Source organism: Arachis hypogaea, chromosome 16 (assembly GCF_003086295.3).
Source record: "Arachis hypogaea cultivar Tifrunner chromosome 16, arahy.Tifrunner.gnm2.J5K5, whole genome shotgun sequence".
NCBI classification, from domain to species: Eukaryota; Viridiplantae; Streptophyta; class Magnoliopsida; order Fabales; family Fabaceae; genus Arachis; species Arachis hypogaea.
In genome coordinates this window covers 68382987-68400861 of record NC_092051.1, presented here as the reverse complement: position 1 = coordinate 68400861, position 17875 = coordinate 68382987, and the positions used below count along the sequence as shown (strand labels likewise).

The 17875-nt window shown below is 41.4% G+C and overlaps 1 non-coding gene across 1 annotated transcript; it reads left to right on the top strand.

The window, feature by feature from the left end:
- The first annotated feature begins 12142 nt into the window (after positions 1 to 12142).
- On the top strand, positions 12143 to 12246 carry LOC112760121 (small nucleolar RNA R71). The gene has a single exon (XR_003180574.1). It is a non-coding gene; the product is annotated as a small nucleolar RNA R71 (small nucleolar RNA).
- Positions 12247 to 17875: the final 5629 nt, after the last annotated feature.

Genomic DNA, 17875 nt, shown 5'->3' with positions numbered 1-17875 from the left:
CTGGAAAGCCCTGGATGTCTACTTTCCAACGCAATTGAGATGGCACCATTTGGGTTTCTGTAGGTCTAGAAAATCCACTTTGAGTGCAGGGAGGTCAGAATCCAATAGCATCTGCAGTCCTTCTTCAGCCTCTGAATCAGATTTTTGCTCAAGTCCTTCAATTTCAATCAGAAAATACCTGAAATCACAGAAAAATACACAAACTCCTAGTAAAGTACAGAAATGTGATTTTTAATTAAAAACTAATAAAAATATACTAAAAACTAATCAAATCATACTAAAAACTATGTAAAAATAATTCCAAAAAGCGTATAAATTATCCGCTCATCACAACACCAAACTTAAATTGTTGGTTGTCCCCAAGCAACTGAAAGTCAAATAGGATAAAAAGAAGAGAATATACTATAAATTCCAATATATCAATGAAACTTAGCTTTTTGCCTCTGAACAGTTTTGGCATCTCACTTTATCCCTTGAAGTTCAGAATGATTGGCATCTATAGGAACTCAGAATTTAGATAGTGTTATTGATTCTCCTAGTTCAGTATGTTGATTCTTGAACACAGCTACTTTATGAGTCTCGGCCGTGGCTCTAAGCACTTTTTTTTCCAGTATTACCACCGAATACATAAATGCCACAGACACATAATTGGGTAAACCTTTTCAGATTGTGACTCAGCTTTGCTAAAGTCCCCAATTAGAGGTGTCCAGGGTTCTTAAGCACACTCTGTTTTTGCTTTGGACCTCGACTTTAACCGCTCAGTCTCAAGCTTTTGACTTGACACCTTCACACCACAAGCATATGGTTAGGGTCAGCTTGGTTTAGCCGCTTAGGCCAGGATTTTATTCCTTTGGGCCTTCCTATCCACTGATGCTCAAAGCCTTGGATCCCCTTTACCCTTGCCTTTTGGTTTTAAGGGCTATTGGCTTTTTCTGCTTGCTTTTTTTTTCTTTTTTTTTCGCAAGCTTTTCTCTATTTACTGCTTTTTCTTGCTTCAAGAATCATTTTTATGATTTTTCAGATCATCAAATAATATTTCTCCTTTTTCATCATTCTTTCAAGATCCAACAATTTTAACATTCATAAACATCAAATTCAAAAGACATATGCACTGTTCAAGCATTCATTCAGAAAACAAAAAGTATTGTCACCACATCAAAATAATTGAACTAGTTTCAAGGATGAATTCGAAATCATGTACTTCTTGTTCTTTTGTGATTAAAAGCATTTTTCATTTAAGAAAGGTGATGGATTCATAGGACATTCATAGCTTTAAGACATAGACACTTAAACACTAATGATCATATAGTAAAGACACAAACATAAATAAAATATAAGGCTCAAGAACCGAAAAACAGGAAAATAAGAACAAGGAGATTAAGGAACGGTTCCACCTTAGTGAGGGTGGCGTCTTCCTCTTCTTGAAGAACCAATGGTGCTCTTGAGCTCCTCTATGTCTCTTCCTTGTCTTTGTTGCTCCTCCCTCATAGCTCTTTGATCTTCTCTAATCTCATTGAGAATGATGGAGTGCTCTTGGTGTTCCATCCTTAGTTATCCCATCTTGGAACTTAATTCTCCTAGGGAGGTGTTGATTTGCTCCCAATAGTTTTGTGGAGGAAAGTGCATCCCTTGAGGCATCTCAGGGATTTCATGGTGAGGAATTTCCTCATGCTCTTGTTGAGGTCCATGATCTCTTGTTTGCTCCATCCTTTTCTTAGTGATAGGCTTGTCCTCATCAATGAGGATATCTCCCTCTATGTCAATTCCAGCCGAATTGCAGAGGTGGCAAATAAGGTGAGGAAAGGCTAACCTTGCCAAAGTGGAGGACTTGTCAGCCACCTTATAGAGTTCTTGAGGTATAATCTCATAAACATCCACTTCCTCCCCAATCATGATACTATGGATCATGATGGCCCGGTCTACAGTAACTTCAGACCGGTTGCTAGTAAGAATAATTGAGCGTTGGATGAACTCCAACCATCCTCTAGCTACAGGCTTATGGTCCGGTCTTCTCAATTGAACCGGCTTGCCTCTTGAGTCAACTTTCCATTGAGCTCCCTCCACACATATGTCCATGAGGACTTGGTCCAACCTTTGATCAAAGTTGACCCTTCTAGTGTAGGGGCATGCGTTTTCTTGGATCATTGGCAAGTTGAACGCCAACCTTACAATTTTCGGACTGAAATCTAAGTATTTCTCCCAAACCATTGTAAGCCAGTTCTTTGGGTTTGGGTTTATACTTTGATCATGGTTCCTAGTGATCCATGCGTTTGCATAGAACTCTTGAACTATTAAGATTCCGACTTATTGAATACGATTAGAGAGAATTTCCCATCCTCTTCTTCTAATCTCTTGTCGGATATCCGGATACTCGCTCTTTTTTAGCTTAAAAGGGACCTCAGGGATCACCTTCTTCTTGGCCACAACTTCATAGAAGTGGTCTTGATAGACCTTTGAGATGAATCTCTCCATCTACCATGACTCAGAGGTGGAAGCAATTGCCATCCCTTTCCTCTTTCTTGAGGTTTCTCTGGCCTTAGGTGCCATTGATGGTTATGGAAAAACAAAAAGCAATGCTTTTACCACACCAAAATTAAAAGGTTTGCTCGTCCTCAAGTAAAAGAAGAAAGAAAGTAGTAGAAGAAGAAGAAAATGAAGGAGATGGAGGGAGAGAGTGTATTCGGCCAAGGGGGAGAAGTGGTGGTTGTAATGTGTGAAAATGGAGTAGTGTTGAGGGATTTATATAGGGGTGGGGGAAGGGTAGGTTTCGGCCATTAGGGTTGGGTTTAGGAGGGAAAAGAATTTGAATTTTGGAGGTAGGTGGGGTTTATGGGGAAGAGTGGATGGATGTGAGTGGTTAAGGGTATTTGGGGAAGAGGTATGGAGGTGATTTGTGAAGGTATTTGGGGAAGAAAGTTATGAAAAGGTGTGAAAAGGAGAGAAGAAGAGGTGGGGTAGGTAGGGATCCTGTGGGGTCCACAGATCCAGAGGGGTCAAGGACTTAGCATCCCTCCATTTAGGCGTACAAACGCCCTTAGAATGCATGTCTGGCATTAAACGCCAGCTTGCTACTTGTTTCTGGCGTTAAATGCCAACTCCATGCTCTGTTCTGGCGTTAAACGCCAGTTTGATGCTCCTTACTGGCATTTAAACGCCAGTAAGCTCTTCCTCCAGGGTGAGCTATTTTCAATACTGTTTTTCATTTTATTTTTGATTTTTCAGTTGTTTTTGTGACTTCACATGATCATCAACCTAAAGAAAACACAAAATAATAATGGAAAATAAATAGATATAATTAAATAACATTGGGTTACCTCCTAACAAGCGCTTCTTTAATGTCAATAGCTTGACAGTGAGCTCTCATGGAGCCTCACAGATGTTCAGAGCATTGTTGGGACCTCCCAACACCAAACTTAGAGTTTGAATGTGGGGGTTCAACACCAAACTTAGAGTTTAGTTGTGGCCTCCCAACACCAAACTTAGAGTTTGACTGTGTGGGCTTTGGTTGACTCTGCAGTGAGAGAAGCTTTTCATGCTTTCTCTCTATGGTTATAGAAGGAGAACCTTGAGTCTTAAATACAAGGTAGTCCTCATTTAGTTGAAGGACCGACTCTCCTCTGTCCACATCAATCACAGTTTTTGCTGTGGTGAGGAAGGGTCTTCCAAGGATGATGGATTCATCCCCATCATTCCCAGTGTCTAGGATTATGAAATCAGCAGGGATGTAAAGGCCTTTAACCTTTACTAACAAGTCCTCTACTAATTCATAAGCCCGTTTCATTGATTTATCTGCCATCTCTAGTGAGATTCTTGCAGCTTGTACCTCATAGATTCCCAGTTTCTCTATTACAGAGAGTGGCATGAGGTTTATCCCTGACCCAAGATCACACAGAGCCTTCTCAAAGGTCATGGTGCCTATGGTATAAGGTATGAAGAACTTTCTGGGATCCGGTTTCTTCTGAGGCAATGTCTTCCTTATCAATGCACTTAGTTCATTGGTGAACAAGGGGGGTTCATCCTCCCAAGTTTTAATACCAAATAAACTGGCATTCAACTTAAATACACTGGAGCACATAGGTATAACTCATACTCTGATTCTACATAACACCTGTTTAATACCCATGCTAACTTAAGCATCGGAGTCTCTTGCAGGTACCCCCACCCTTCGGTGACAGAGGATCAGCAGCACGTCCAAGTCCAAACAAGTCGGGCGTACCAGCTCCGGCCTCGATTCACCAGCCGGACACATCGGTTTCGACCACCACTGAGGATCTCGTCCGAGATCAACCTATAACTTCAGGTAACCCTCGGAACATTGGCGCCGTTGCCGGGGACCTGGATGTCATCTGATGCACAGAAAACTTGTCTCATAACAAATCTCCCTTTGGCAAGTGTACCGAATTTGTCGTCAAGTAAAAACTCACAATAGAGTGAGGTTGAATCCCACAGGGATTGATTGATCAAGCAACTTTAATTAGAAGAATGTTCTAGTTATGCGAATCCAGAATTTTGGTTGAGAGTTGCAGAAAATAAAATGGCGAGAATGTAAATAACAGAAAAGTAAATGCTAGGATTAAAGGATTGGAAGTAAATGACTGAAAATAAATTGCAGAATTGTAAATGGGAATGGGGGATTTGCTCATAAAAATAAATGGCAGAAATTAAAGAGAATGGGTAAGATCAGAGATGGGGAGTTCATTGGGCTTAGGAGATGTTGCAATTCTTCGGATCAAGTTCATTTTCATCTCTTCCTCAATCAATGCACTCATTGATCTCCTTGGCAATCTTAAGTGATTGAATTACAATTTCTTGCAATTCAATCTCTCAAATCTTGATCAATAGCCAATTCCTTGGTCAATTGCTCATGAGAAGAGATGAAGTATGGTCACTGATTATACCACATGCATTTCCCAAATCAAGTATTGAGAGGGTTATAGTCACATACCCATCCAAACCCAATTTGGTCCAGCATGAGAAAGCATTTCTAGCTTGATCTCTTCATTCCTCTTTCAAGGTTCAAAAGAGATCCAAGTTTGAATAGCTTCTCTTCCAAGATAACTACTCAATTGGATGAAGATCGAAAGCTTTCAAGTAAAATCAAGAGAAAAGATAGAAGAAGAATAATGAAAATTAGTATTGATCCATCAAATTACAACAGAGCTCCCTAACCCAATGAAAGGGGTTTAGTTGTTCATAACTCTAGAAAATGAAAACAAAGATGGAGAATACATCATAAAACTAGAAAATGCAGAGAAAGTAAAATACAGAGAGTAGTTCTCCTCTTCCAGCCTCCTCAAACTCTGTTTTACAATTCAAAGCTACTCCTATATATACTACTCTTCTCAGCTTCTAGTTTGCTCTTCGAGTCTTGGGCCTTTGGATCTTGAGTTTGAAGCAGTTCTTTTCTTCATTTGGGCTTGGCTTTACTTGCAGAGAGAAAGTGTTAAGTGGGCAGAGACTTTAGCTCAGGGCGTAAGGGGTGTTAATCATTTAGTGAAAGTATAAGTTCGGGAACGTTAGTGACACTTAACATTTTCACTAACGTTCCAATGTACCCCCTTGCCTCACGTTAGATCCCACGTTAACTAGGTTAACGTGGCTTCTAACGTGGCCTTGCCAACCTTTGAGAAAGTTAGTGACACTCAACATTGTCACTAACGTTCTAGTGTGCCCCTTTTTGCTTCACGTTAAAGCCCACGTTAACTAGGTTAACGTGGCTTCTAACGTGGCCATTCTTAGCCATCCAACGTTAGTGACAATGTTGAGTGTCACTAACGTTGGCTCATCATTCATTCCTCATCGTTAGCTTCCACGTTAACTAAGTTAACGTGGAAGTTAACGTGGCTCCTTGGGGGGTTGTGTGGTTGCTTCCAACGTTAGTGACAATGTTGAGTGTCACTAACGCTGTCGACAACTCTCACTTCTTATGTTAGCTCCCACGTTAACCAAGTTAACGTGGGAGTTAACGTGGTGTGTTGCATCCTTAGGCCAACGTTAGTGACAATGTTGAATGTCACTAACGTTGGCTTCTCTTCCCCCTTTAACGTTAGAGGTCACGTTAACTAGGTTAACGTGGGCTCTAACGTGGCCACTCATGAGTGTTTGCCAATGTTAGTGACAATGTTAAGAGTCACTAACGTTGGCTCAACTTCCCTTTTCCACGTTAGAGTTCACGTTAACTTAGTTAACGTGACTCTTAACGTGGGCAATGATGGCTTTGAGAGTGTCATTGGCAATCACTTTTCTCATTAATCTTGCAAGTTTCCTCCCTTTCTTTGCTTCCTTTGGTCCTGAAATCAAGCAATAGAGTGCATCAAAGTTCTAGTCCAAGTCATGGGCAATGCAACATACAATTTGTCACTAAACTTATGCAAAATCCTCATGAAATAATGTGAAATGCACAATGTATGCTTGAATCAAGGTGTAAGTGAATATCTATCCAAAACTAGCTTATTTCCTAAGGAAATGCATGAAACTAACCTAAAAATAGTAAAGAAAAGGTCAGTAAAACTGGCCAAGATGCCCTGGCATCACAACACCAAACTTAAAGCTTACTTGTCCCTAAGCAAGTACTGGAACAAGAGAATGATGAATGGAATATCTAGAGGAATGAGTCATTCTTGTGGAAGTCATGTTACTGATTTTATGGTGGTTTCATGCATAACAACTTAGGTTCATTCTATTACTGGCTTTCAGACCTTTATCATGTCCCTAAACACTTACTTTGTCTATATCCCATGAGACTTTTATTCATTGATCCTTTTATTGTTATTTCAAGGGTTATTTGTGTTATTTAGGCTAAGTGCTCTGTAAGGGGGCAACTCTTTAAGATAAGCTTTCAGCCAACACTCCTAAACCAGTTGGTTCAAGGTGCTAGGTGTTGAAGCACCCCTAAGGACTTACTCCCTCAAGTCTCTCCCCGATACATACACACCACAAGCATATAGTTCCTTTATTTTCTTTTCTTGAGACCTTGGTGTCCAGCACCTCTTTGGGTTACTAAATGCTCTATGGTGAGGTTACTCTTGATAGTGGATTTTCAGCTGATAATCCTGGGTTAGTTAACCCAAGTTACCAAGTGATAAAGCACCCCTGAGAGCTTATTCATCCAAGTAGATCCCTCACACAGGAGCACCACAGACACTTGTCTCAAGGTCCAAACCATTGGTGCCTAGCCTTATTGCTTACTCTTTTTCTTTTGTTTTTCACTTCCATTATTCTTTCCCTTTTCTCTTATTAGGATCTTGTCATCTACGTAGTCTCATGGGTATATCCAAAGTCAAGTATTCAGGATAGATAGTTGTCCTCCTAACCTTGCAGTTGAACCAACTTAGCTAACTTATGACTGCCCCAAAGATTCATGAATGCACTTCCACAATATGAACTCCACTCTGGTCTTTTAAAAACATAAACATTCTCTTCTTCATTTGATTTAAAAGGAACAAGCATACAAGTAAGTTAAGTAAGGATGCAGTGACATAAAGACTAGCACACATAGACCTATTCAATACCACAAACTTAAAAGACATGATTGAAAAAGGTTTAAACATAACATGGAAGCAAGTTCTATTTCACACAAGATCTTCCTTATTTAAGACATAGAGAAAGATGGAACAAAGAAGGAGCTCCACTACCTTTTACTGTTGTGGATGTCCATGCTCTTTTCCTTGCTTGTCCTCCTTGTTTCCTCTTGCATTTCCTTGCATCCGTGCCAATCTTGCTCGCTTCCAATCCTCAAGTGCCTTCCTCACTGACTCATGACTCTCTTCCACCCTTTGTCTTTCCTTTCATGCTAATTCATCCTTCATTTCGTCATATTTGACTATTTCTGGATGCAATACTGGCAGCTATCCCACTAAGTAGCCAAGCCTGGCTTGAGTGTTTATATGATGTCCTGTTTCGCTCATGTAAACTCCTTCTGCGAATGCCCTTTGCTCGTCCAATAGTTCTGCCTGTTCTATTTGTCTTCGATGCATCTCATGTATGTGTACCCCTTGATGTGCTTGGATGTTGATTAGCCTCTGGGTGGATTCTTGTTGCTCGTTTTGCCTTTGTTCCATCCTGTTAAATGCTTCTCCCCATTGTTGTCCTTGGCTTAGTTGCTGTTCCATCATTTGCCTTTGCCACTCACCTTGCTGAGTCATCCATCTTGAAAGTGTTTCCTTTTGCTGCCCCATCATCTGTAGTTGAAGCTCTTTCTGTGCTCCTTAGCTTTCCAAATATTGTCTAGACAAGCCATCAATGGCCTCCTGCAATTGGTGCATGTCCAAGGTCTGTTGTGCTTGACCCTCTGAGACTTGGCCTTCCACTACTTGAGGGGCTGTCCTCTTTCTTTGCTTCCGTTGAGGCAGGGGGGATGCTGCAGCATTCATCCTTCGGACTGTTATTAGAATGCCTTCCTTTATCCAAACGGGGTCCTCATCTTCAAAAACCACCCTAGCTTTCTTGCATATTCGGTAAATAGTGCTGGGGTAACCTAATGTTCCTCTTGAGTCGCTTTTCTCTGCCATCTTTCTAATGCCTTGAGCTATGATCTCATGAACTTTGATTTCTCCTCCCTTGAGTATACAATGCACCATTGTTGCTCTCTCGAGATTCACCTCTGAGTTGTTTGCAGCTGGGAGAATAGACCTCCTCACTAGCTCAAACCACCCCTTAGCTTCAGGAGTGAGGTCTGTTCTCTTAATGAACTTTGGTTTATTTCCCGCACCCCTTTCCCAGTCAGCTCCTGGTACACAAAGGTCTCGTAAAAGCTGGTCATAATTGGGGTTGTTGTCCAATCTTGAGTGATAACTTTCTTCTTCAAACGGTATAGACCGTAGCTTCAATGCCCTCATTGCACTCATGGGACCAAAATCCACCATTGTTCCTCTCACCAAGCTTGTATATGACTCATCTTTCTTATCATATTTGACTGCATTTGCATAAAATTTTCTTATGAGATTTGCATTCACCTTAGTGACCGGGTCAGTGAGGAGCTCCCATCTTCTCCTTTCTACCTTCTCTGTGATTTCGAGTCATTCAGTCTTCTTAACTTGAAATCCCAACTCATAAATGATTTCCTTATCAACCATCCACCCGTATTGCAATGCATGATGCAAGCTTCTAAATCTCTTCTCATCATATGGGTGTTCTTCCATGGGTTCCTTTCCCTCCCTTCTCTTAGAACTTGAAGTTGCCATGAATGATGATTAATATGTGAAGGTGGCAAGGTTGTGGAGACTTTTGGTTGTTTAGGGTTTTATGGCAATGAAGAGAGTGAGGGGAGGAATGTTTATAATCGGATAAGGGGTGTATTATACCGAAATGAAGAGTGGTGATGGGTGTGTGATGACAAGGGTCATTTATATAAAGAAGTTGTGAGAGAATGGAGGGTGTAGATTGATGAAGTGGTCACTTGATGGACGGTTAGGGTTATGCATGGCTAGAAGACAAGGATCATCACTTTATGATGGGGATTGCTCGGTCTTCTAGGGGTCACATTTTTTCAATGTTGCATGGCAACATTTTCCAATGTATTCCCTCTTTAGAACAAGTGTGTAACCCCTCCTTTTGTGGTGTCCGAACCTTCTTTGTTTGGTTGTCCAATCTATCCCTCTTAATGCTCCTTTTCCTTTCCTATAAAGATTTAAAATAAGGAAATTAATATCATAAAAAAAATAATCAAACTCTACGGCTAGAATACTAAAGGGAAGAAAAAGAGTTTGTATATTTATGAATTTCAACTTAGCCAACCACTGGTGTATCCTCATGCATTTTGGTGGCACCATGGGGTGACACCAAACTTAGTTTGAAGCATTGTGATGAAAAGTTTTGTTCAAAGCTCCAAGAGTTCTACTTTGAACACCAAACTTGTTCTTCACTATAGACTGCATGATAAAGATTTCACTAAGTGTTTGTCATGTTTGGGTTGAAATTCATAAACATTGATTTATTCATTATTTTAAAAACATATAAAACATGGGTTGCCTCCGATGAAGCGCTTCTTTAGCGTCACTAGCTTGACGTTTTTCCTTCATCAGGGTGGTTGGTAGTGCTTAAAATCCTCCCCTCTTGTTGTGGACTTGTATCCATTGGTTGGATCAATGATCTCCACATGTTCCAGGGAAAGAACTCTGTTGATAGTGAAGACCTTAGGTAACTAAGATGGTACAGTAGGGAAATTAGTGGGAATATCTGGGAAGTAAGCTAAGACAACTCTATCCCCTGGAGAGAAATCTTCTGTAGGGATCTTCTTGTTCCTCCATTTCCTTGGTACCTTCTTCTTTGTTTCTTTTGAGGTTGCCTTCCCCTTGGTGACCTTTTTTTCCAAGGAGTTGTGATGTTGTCTTCACATGCCTCTAGTGGTTTAGGTTCCTCCAACTTTTCCTTGAGCTGTGGCAATTGCTGTTTTCCTTGTTTATCAATTGAGGGGGTTTCAGAATGAACTTGCTGTGCTTCAGTGCTTGTCTCCCCCTTCAGTGTCTCTTTATCGTTTGTGCTTAGTTCCTTGTCCTCTTGATCTGTTTCTTGTGAGAGTTTGAAGATATTGAAGCTGAGTCGTTCATCATGGATTCTCAATATTAGCTCCCCTTTCTCTACATCGATAAGTGCTCTGGCCGTAGCTAGGAATGGTCTTCCCAATATGATTGGGTGAGTGTGACTCTCTTCCATGTCCAGAATGACAAATTCTGTTGGGAGAAAGTATTTCTCAACCTTTAGCAACACATTTTCCACCACTCCTATTGCTTGCTTTTGAGTTTTGTCAGCCAGTCTGATGATTACATCTGTGGGCATTATCTCATTAATCTGCAGCCTCTTCACCAGGGATAAAGGCAGTAAGTTGATGCTGGCCCCCAAATCACATAGTGCTCTATCGAACATAGTTTCACCTATGGCACAAGGGATGTGAAAACTCCCTGGGTCTCTTCTTTTTGTAGGAAACTCAGGTTGAATAAGGGCACTACATTCCTTGTTCATCACTATAGTCTGGCCTCCTTTGAGTGAGCTTTTCCTGGGAAGTAGTTCCTTCATATACTTGATGAATGTAGGCATTTGTTGAATTACCTTGATGAATGGTATGTTTACATGCAGAGATGCAAACAAGTCTAGGAACCTTGAGTATATTTTCTTTCCCACAGCACCATTGAGCAGTTGAGGGAAGGGAGCATAGAGCTTCAGCAACTCTTGTTGTGAGATTTTTCGTTCTTGGTGATCTCTATCCTCCTCCTTTGTTGAGTTCTCTTCAGGTTGTTTGCAAAATTTGCCTTGCTTGTCTTAAGTCTCTTGATCACTCATAGTGACCATTTTGCAATCTTCCCATCTTACTTTCTTTGCTTCTCCCTTGGGGTTTTTCTCCGTGTCACTTGGGAAGCTATCGGTAGGTTTGGGAATCTTCTTAGCTAAATATCCCACCTGGAATTCCAGCTTCCTAATGGTCTCTCCCTGGTTCTTAATATTGGCTCGCACTTCCTCTTTGAACACCTTATTTTCTTGAATCTCTTGGCATATTCCTTCAAGTAAGGCTTCAATCTTAGAGAGCTTGTCATCAATTGATGGGTGATTCGGAGCAGATGTGCTATTTTGGTTTTGATAAGCATATGAAGAAGTGTTGTTGTGGGGGTGTTGAGACGTCCTCTGTGTGAATTGCTGGTGAGCTGCATTGTTGTTGGAGTTGTAACGTCTCTGGTCTTGGTTTTGATCTTGCTCACTTCCCCACCCAAAGTTTGGGTGGTTTCTCCATCCAGGGTTGTAGGTCTTGGAGTATGGATCATAATTTTTCCTTGGTGAAGTCCCAATGTAGTTGGCTTACTCCTGACTCACCTCTGCTTCTTCATTCACTCTTTCTTGGATTGTTGATGAAGTGGAGATTGCTGCTACTTGGTTCATCTCCATCTTCTTGGTGAGGTTAGCCAGCTGCTGGGTAATGAGCTTGTTTTGGACCAACAGAGCATCTACATTGTTTAGCTCTATTACTCCTCTTGTGTTCCCTCTTTCGGAAGCATAGAAGTAGTCGTTCTCTGCTACTGTTTCAATAACATCTATGGCTTCCTCAATGGTCTTCTTCTTGTTCAAAGATCCTCCAGATGAATGGTCTACGGCCTTCTTTGACTCATAAGAGAGCCCTTCATAGAAAATGTGCAGCTGCACCCATTCGTTGAACATGTCAGGTGGACACCTCCTTGTTAAGTCCTTGAACCTCTCCCATGCTTCATATAGAGTCTCACCATCTTGTTGCCTGAAAGTTTGGACCTCAGCTCTCAGCCTATTGATTCGTTGAGGAGGGTAAAATCTTGCTAAGAATTTGTTCACCACGTCTTCCCAAGTTGTCAAGCTTTCCCTTGGGAAAGATTCCAGCCATTTGGCTGCCTTGTCCCTGAGTGAGAATGGAAATAAGAGCAGTCTATAGGCGTCAGGATGAATACCATTAGACTTCACTGTGTCACATATTCTCAGGAAGGTGGTTAAATGTTGATTGGGGTCTTCTTGAACACTTCCTCCAAACGAACAGTTGTTCTGAACAAGGGTGATGAGCTGTGGTTTAAGTTCAAATTTGTTGGCATGGATTGTTGGCTTTTGGATGCTACTTCCACAATTTCCTGGGTTTGGATTGATGTAAGAGCCCAAAACTCTTTTATCCTCCCCAGCATGATTTGTTCTACCTCCTCCCCCATGGTTGTGATCTTCTTCTTCATGATGGATTTCCATGTTGTCTTCCATGTTTGTTTCAAAGAATTCCTCTTCTTCCTCAGCACCAACCACTTTCTTTCCTCTTGCCTCCCTCCTTAATCTAAGGAAGGTCCTATCAGGTTCAGAATCGAAGGAAGTTGAAGCTCCGCTTCTTCTCCTTGTCATACAACCATCAAGTGCAAGCAAGAAAAGATAGGTGCAGAAAGTATTTGTGTCAGAATTACTGTTAGTTGTGGGTGATGCAATATATCAAACAGTTAGTGGGTTAGCAAACAGAATTGAAAATAACAAAGAAGAACAAAAGAATAGACGGGGAAGGGAAGAAGTTTAACTAAAACAAAAAGTAAATCACTAAAACAGAAAATGAAATTCACAAAATAAAAATGCTCAATCTAGTGATCTTCCAATTTAATCATTGTTGATGCACAATCAATCCCTGGCAACGGCGCCATAAACTTGATGCACGGAAAACTTGTCTCACAATAAATCTCCCTTCGGCAAGTGTACCGAATTTGTCGTCACGTAAAAACTCACAATAGAGTGAGGTCGAATCCCACAGGGATTGATTGATCAAGCAACTTTAATTAGAAGAATGTTCTAGTTGAGCGAATCAAAAATTTTGGTTGAGAGTTGCAGAAAATAAAATGACGGGAATGTAAATAACAGAAAAGTAAATGCTAGGATTAAAGGATTGGAAGTAAATGACTGAAAATAAATTGCAGAATTGTAAATGGGAATGGGGGATTTGCTCATAAAAGTAAATGGCAGAAATTAAAGAGAATGGGTAAGATCAGAGATGGGGATTTCATTGGGCTTAGGAGATGTTGCAATTCTCCGGATCAAGTTCATTTTCATCTCTTCCTCAATCAACGCACTCATTGATCTCCTTGGCAATCTTAAGTGATTGAATTATAATTTCTTGCAATTCAATCTCTCAAATCTTGATCAATAGCCAATTCCTTGGTCAATTGCTCATGAGAAGAGATGAAGTATGGTCACTGATTATACCACATGCATTTCCCAAATCAAGTATTGAGAGGGTTATAGTCACATACCCATCCAAACCCAATTTGGTCCAGCATGAGAAAGCATTTCTAGCTTGATCTCTTCATTCCTCTTTCAAGGTTCAAAAGAGATCCAAGTTTGAATAGCTTCTCTTCCAAGATAACTACTCAATTGGATGAAGATCGAAAGCTTTCAAGTAAAATCAAGAGAAAAGATAGAAGAAGAATAATGAAAATTAGTATTGATCCATCAAATTACAACAGAGCTCCCTAACCCAATGAAAGGGGTTTAGTTGTTCATAGCTCTAGAAAATGAAAACAAAGATGGAGAATACATCATAAAACTAGAAAATGCAGAGAAAGTAAAATACAGAGAGTAGTTCTCCTCTTCCAGCCTCCTTAAACTCTGTTTTACAATTCAAAGCTACTCCTATATATACTACTCTTCTCAGCTTCTAGTTTGCTCTTCGAGTCTTGGGCCTTTGGATCTTGAGTTTGAAGCAGTTCTTTTCTTCATTTGGGCTTGGCTTTACTTGTAGAGAGAAAGTGTTAAGTGGGCAGAGACTTTAGCTCAGGGCGTAAGGGGTGTTAATCATTTAGTGAAAGTATAAGTTCGGGAACGTTAGTGACACTTAACATTTTCACTAACGTTCCAATGTACCCCCTTGCCTCACGTTAGATCCCACGTTAACTAGGTTAACGTGGCTTCTAACGTGGCCTTGCCAACCTTCGAGAACGTTAGTGACACTCAACATTGTCACTAACGTTCTAGTGTGCCCCTTTTTGCTTCACGTTAAAGCCCACGTTAACTAGGTTAACGTGGCTTCTAACGTGGCCTTGCCAACCTTCGAGAACGTTAGTGACACTCAACATTGTCACTAACATTCCAATGTGCCCCTAGATCTCACGTTAAAGTCCACGTTAACTAGGTTAACGTGGCTTCTAACGTGGCCATTCTTAGCCATCCCAACGTTAGTGACAATGTTGAGTGTCATTAACGTTGGCTCATCATTCATTCCTCATCGTTAGCTTCCACGTTAACTAAGTTAATGTGGAAGTTAACGTGGCTCCTTGGGGGGTTGTGTGGTTGCTTCCAACGTTAGTGACAATGTTGAGTGTCACTAACGTTGTCGACAACTCTCACTTCTTACGTTAGCTCCCACGTTAACCAAGTTAACGTGGGAGTTAACGTGGTGTGTTGCATCCTTAGGCCAACGTTAGTGACAATGTTGAATGTCACTAACGTTGGCTTCTCTTCCCCCTTTAACGTTAGAGGTCACGTTAACTAGGTTAACGTGGGCTCTAACGTGGCCACTCATGAGTGTTTGCCAACGTTATTGACAATGTTAAGTGTCATTAACGTTGGCTCAACTTCCCTTTTCCACGTTAGAGTTTACGTTAACTTAGTTAACGTGACTCTTAACGTGGGCAATGATAGTTTTGAGAGTGTCATTGGCAATCACTTTTCTCATTAATCTTGCAATTTTCCTCCCTTTTCTTGCTTCCTTTGGTCCTGAAATCAAGCAATAGAGTGCATCAAAGTTCTACTCCAAGTCATGGGCAATGCAACATACAATTTGTCACTAAACTTATGCAAAATCCTCATGAAATAATGTGAAATGCACAATGTATGCTTGAATCAAGGTGTAAGTGAATATCTACCCAAAACTAGCTTATTTCCTAAGGAAATGCATGAAACTAACCTAAAAACAGTAAAGAAAAGGTCAGTGAAACTGGCCAAGATGCCCTGGAATCATCATCCCAACAACCATGACAACGATCACGATTCAGATCTAGAAAACAGAACGCCGCACAAAAACGCGGACACCCCACTAAACGACACCCCGGAATCCAACGGAGACAAAAATCCAGCAAACCCGAGGGCGATAGAAGTACTCCAAGATCGCTTGAAGCAACTTGAAAAAGAAACCCAACAACAACGAGAAATTGGGAAGGATCTACAAAGAGAGATACGGCGACGTCGAGAATTGGAAGAAAAATTACAGCAATTGGAAGCCGATCTCAAATCGAAGGCCCCTCGGATCACTCCTGAGGAAAGCTCACGTAAAGAACAGGATCCATTCACCAGAGAGATCATGAAAACCAAAATCCCAAAGGACTTCAAACTCCCAGATATGACTTTATATGATGGCACCACAGATCCCAACCACCATCTCAGCAATTTCAGAAGCAGAATGTACCTTATCGACGCCTCAGACGGCGTTCGCTGCAAAGCTTTCCCAAAAACTCTCACAAAGATAGCAATCCGATGGTTCGACAACTTACCTCCAAAGTCCATCCCAAACTTCGACGACCTGGCCAAAAAGTTCCTGGCCAGATTATCCATTTAGAAAGATAAAGCCAAGCACGCCCCCAGTCTACTGGGGATCAAGCAAGGAGATCGGGAGAGCCTTCGCAATTACATGGAATGATTCAACAAAACATGCATGGACATACAAAGCTTACCAACAGAGGCCGCCATCATGGGACTCATCAATGGCCTACGAGAGGGGCCATTTAGCCAATCTATATCAAAGAAGTACCCTACCTCATTAGACGAAGTACAGGAGCGAGCAGAAAAATATATCAACATGGAAGAAAATGCTCGATTAGGAGAAACCTCAAAATCTGGGAACCCCTACCGAGATAAAGACAAAAAGAAAGAAGACTGACAAGGGGAGAAAATTAAAAAATACCATAATTATACTCCCCTCAGAGCATCCCTAGTCGAAATATACAAGGAGGTCTGCCATACAGAAAAGATTCCCCTAGCATGGCCCCTCAAAGGAAAAAGAGGAGGAGGAAATTGGAAGGAATATTGTGAATATCATCGGGTCAGAGGAAACGCCACCAACGAAGGCTTCGACTTGAAAAATATCATAGAAAAATTGGTGAGGGAAGGAAAATTAGATCGATTCCTGGCCACCCGAGATGATGATCAAAGAAAAAGACGAAGGGATGAAGATACCGAACGAGCAGAACGATCACCTCGGACACCAGAAAGACACGTCCACATGATACATGGCGGATTCACAGCAAGAGGGACCTCCAAATCTTCCCGTAAAAGGTATCTCAAAGAAGTATGTCATGTCGAAGGAGAGGAGGAAGCACTCAACATCCCAGCGATAACATTCACTAAGGAGGACGCGTCCGGCATCATCACAGGACACGACGATCCCATGGTCATCACCATCATATTGGCAAATGCCAACCTACACCGCACCTTAATAGACCAAGGGAGTTCTGCCGACATATTATTCAAGACAGCCTTTGATAAACTCGGCTTAGAAGAAAAAGAACTTAAGGCATATCCAAACAGTCTGTTCGGGTTATGAGATACCCCGGTTCGACCATTAGGATATATATCACTACATACAACCTTCGGAAAAGGAGACCAATCCAGGAGATTACATTGTGGTCGATGTAAGTTCAGCTTACAATGCTCTCATAGGTCGGACAACACTCAACCAACTCGGCGCAATAGTATCGACCCCACACCTATGTATGAAGTTTCCAACTCCAAAAGAGATAGCCACGATAAAAGCTGACCAAAAGATGGCACGTCGCTGTTATAACGAAAGCCTAAACCTCAGAGGCAAATGAGAAGAGTTCCACGCAATCGAGTTGGGTGGAGTTCAACGACGAGAAGATCTTCGCCCCTAACCAGAGGGCGAGATAGAAAGAATTCAGATCGGGGACACCTCGGAAAAAACAACTAATATCGGCACAATCCTCAAAGGAGATTTAAAAGAATTGCTAATACAATTCTTGCGAAATAATGTCGACCTCTTTGCATGGAAAGCTGCGGACATGCCAGGCATAGACCCTAAGCTAATGTGCCACAAGTTGGCGGTCTACCCAGGATCTCGACCGGTACAGCAGAGATGAAGAAAGCTTGGGCCAGAGCGATCCCAAGCTGTGGAAGAGCAAGTACAGGCACTACTGGAAGCCGGATTTATAAGAGAAGTTAAATACTTGCTATGGCTAGCCAACGTCGTCTTGGTGAAAAAATTGAATGGGAAGTGGCGAATGTGCACCGATTACACCGATCTCAACAAAGCTTGCCCAAAAGATCCATACCCGCTCCCAAGTATTGACACCCTGGTAGATGCTTCCTCTGGATATAAATATCTCTCATTTATGGACGCGTATTCAGGATACAACCAAATCCCTATGTATCCACCAGACCAAGAAAAGACCTC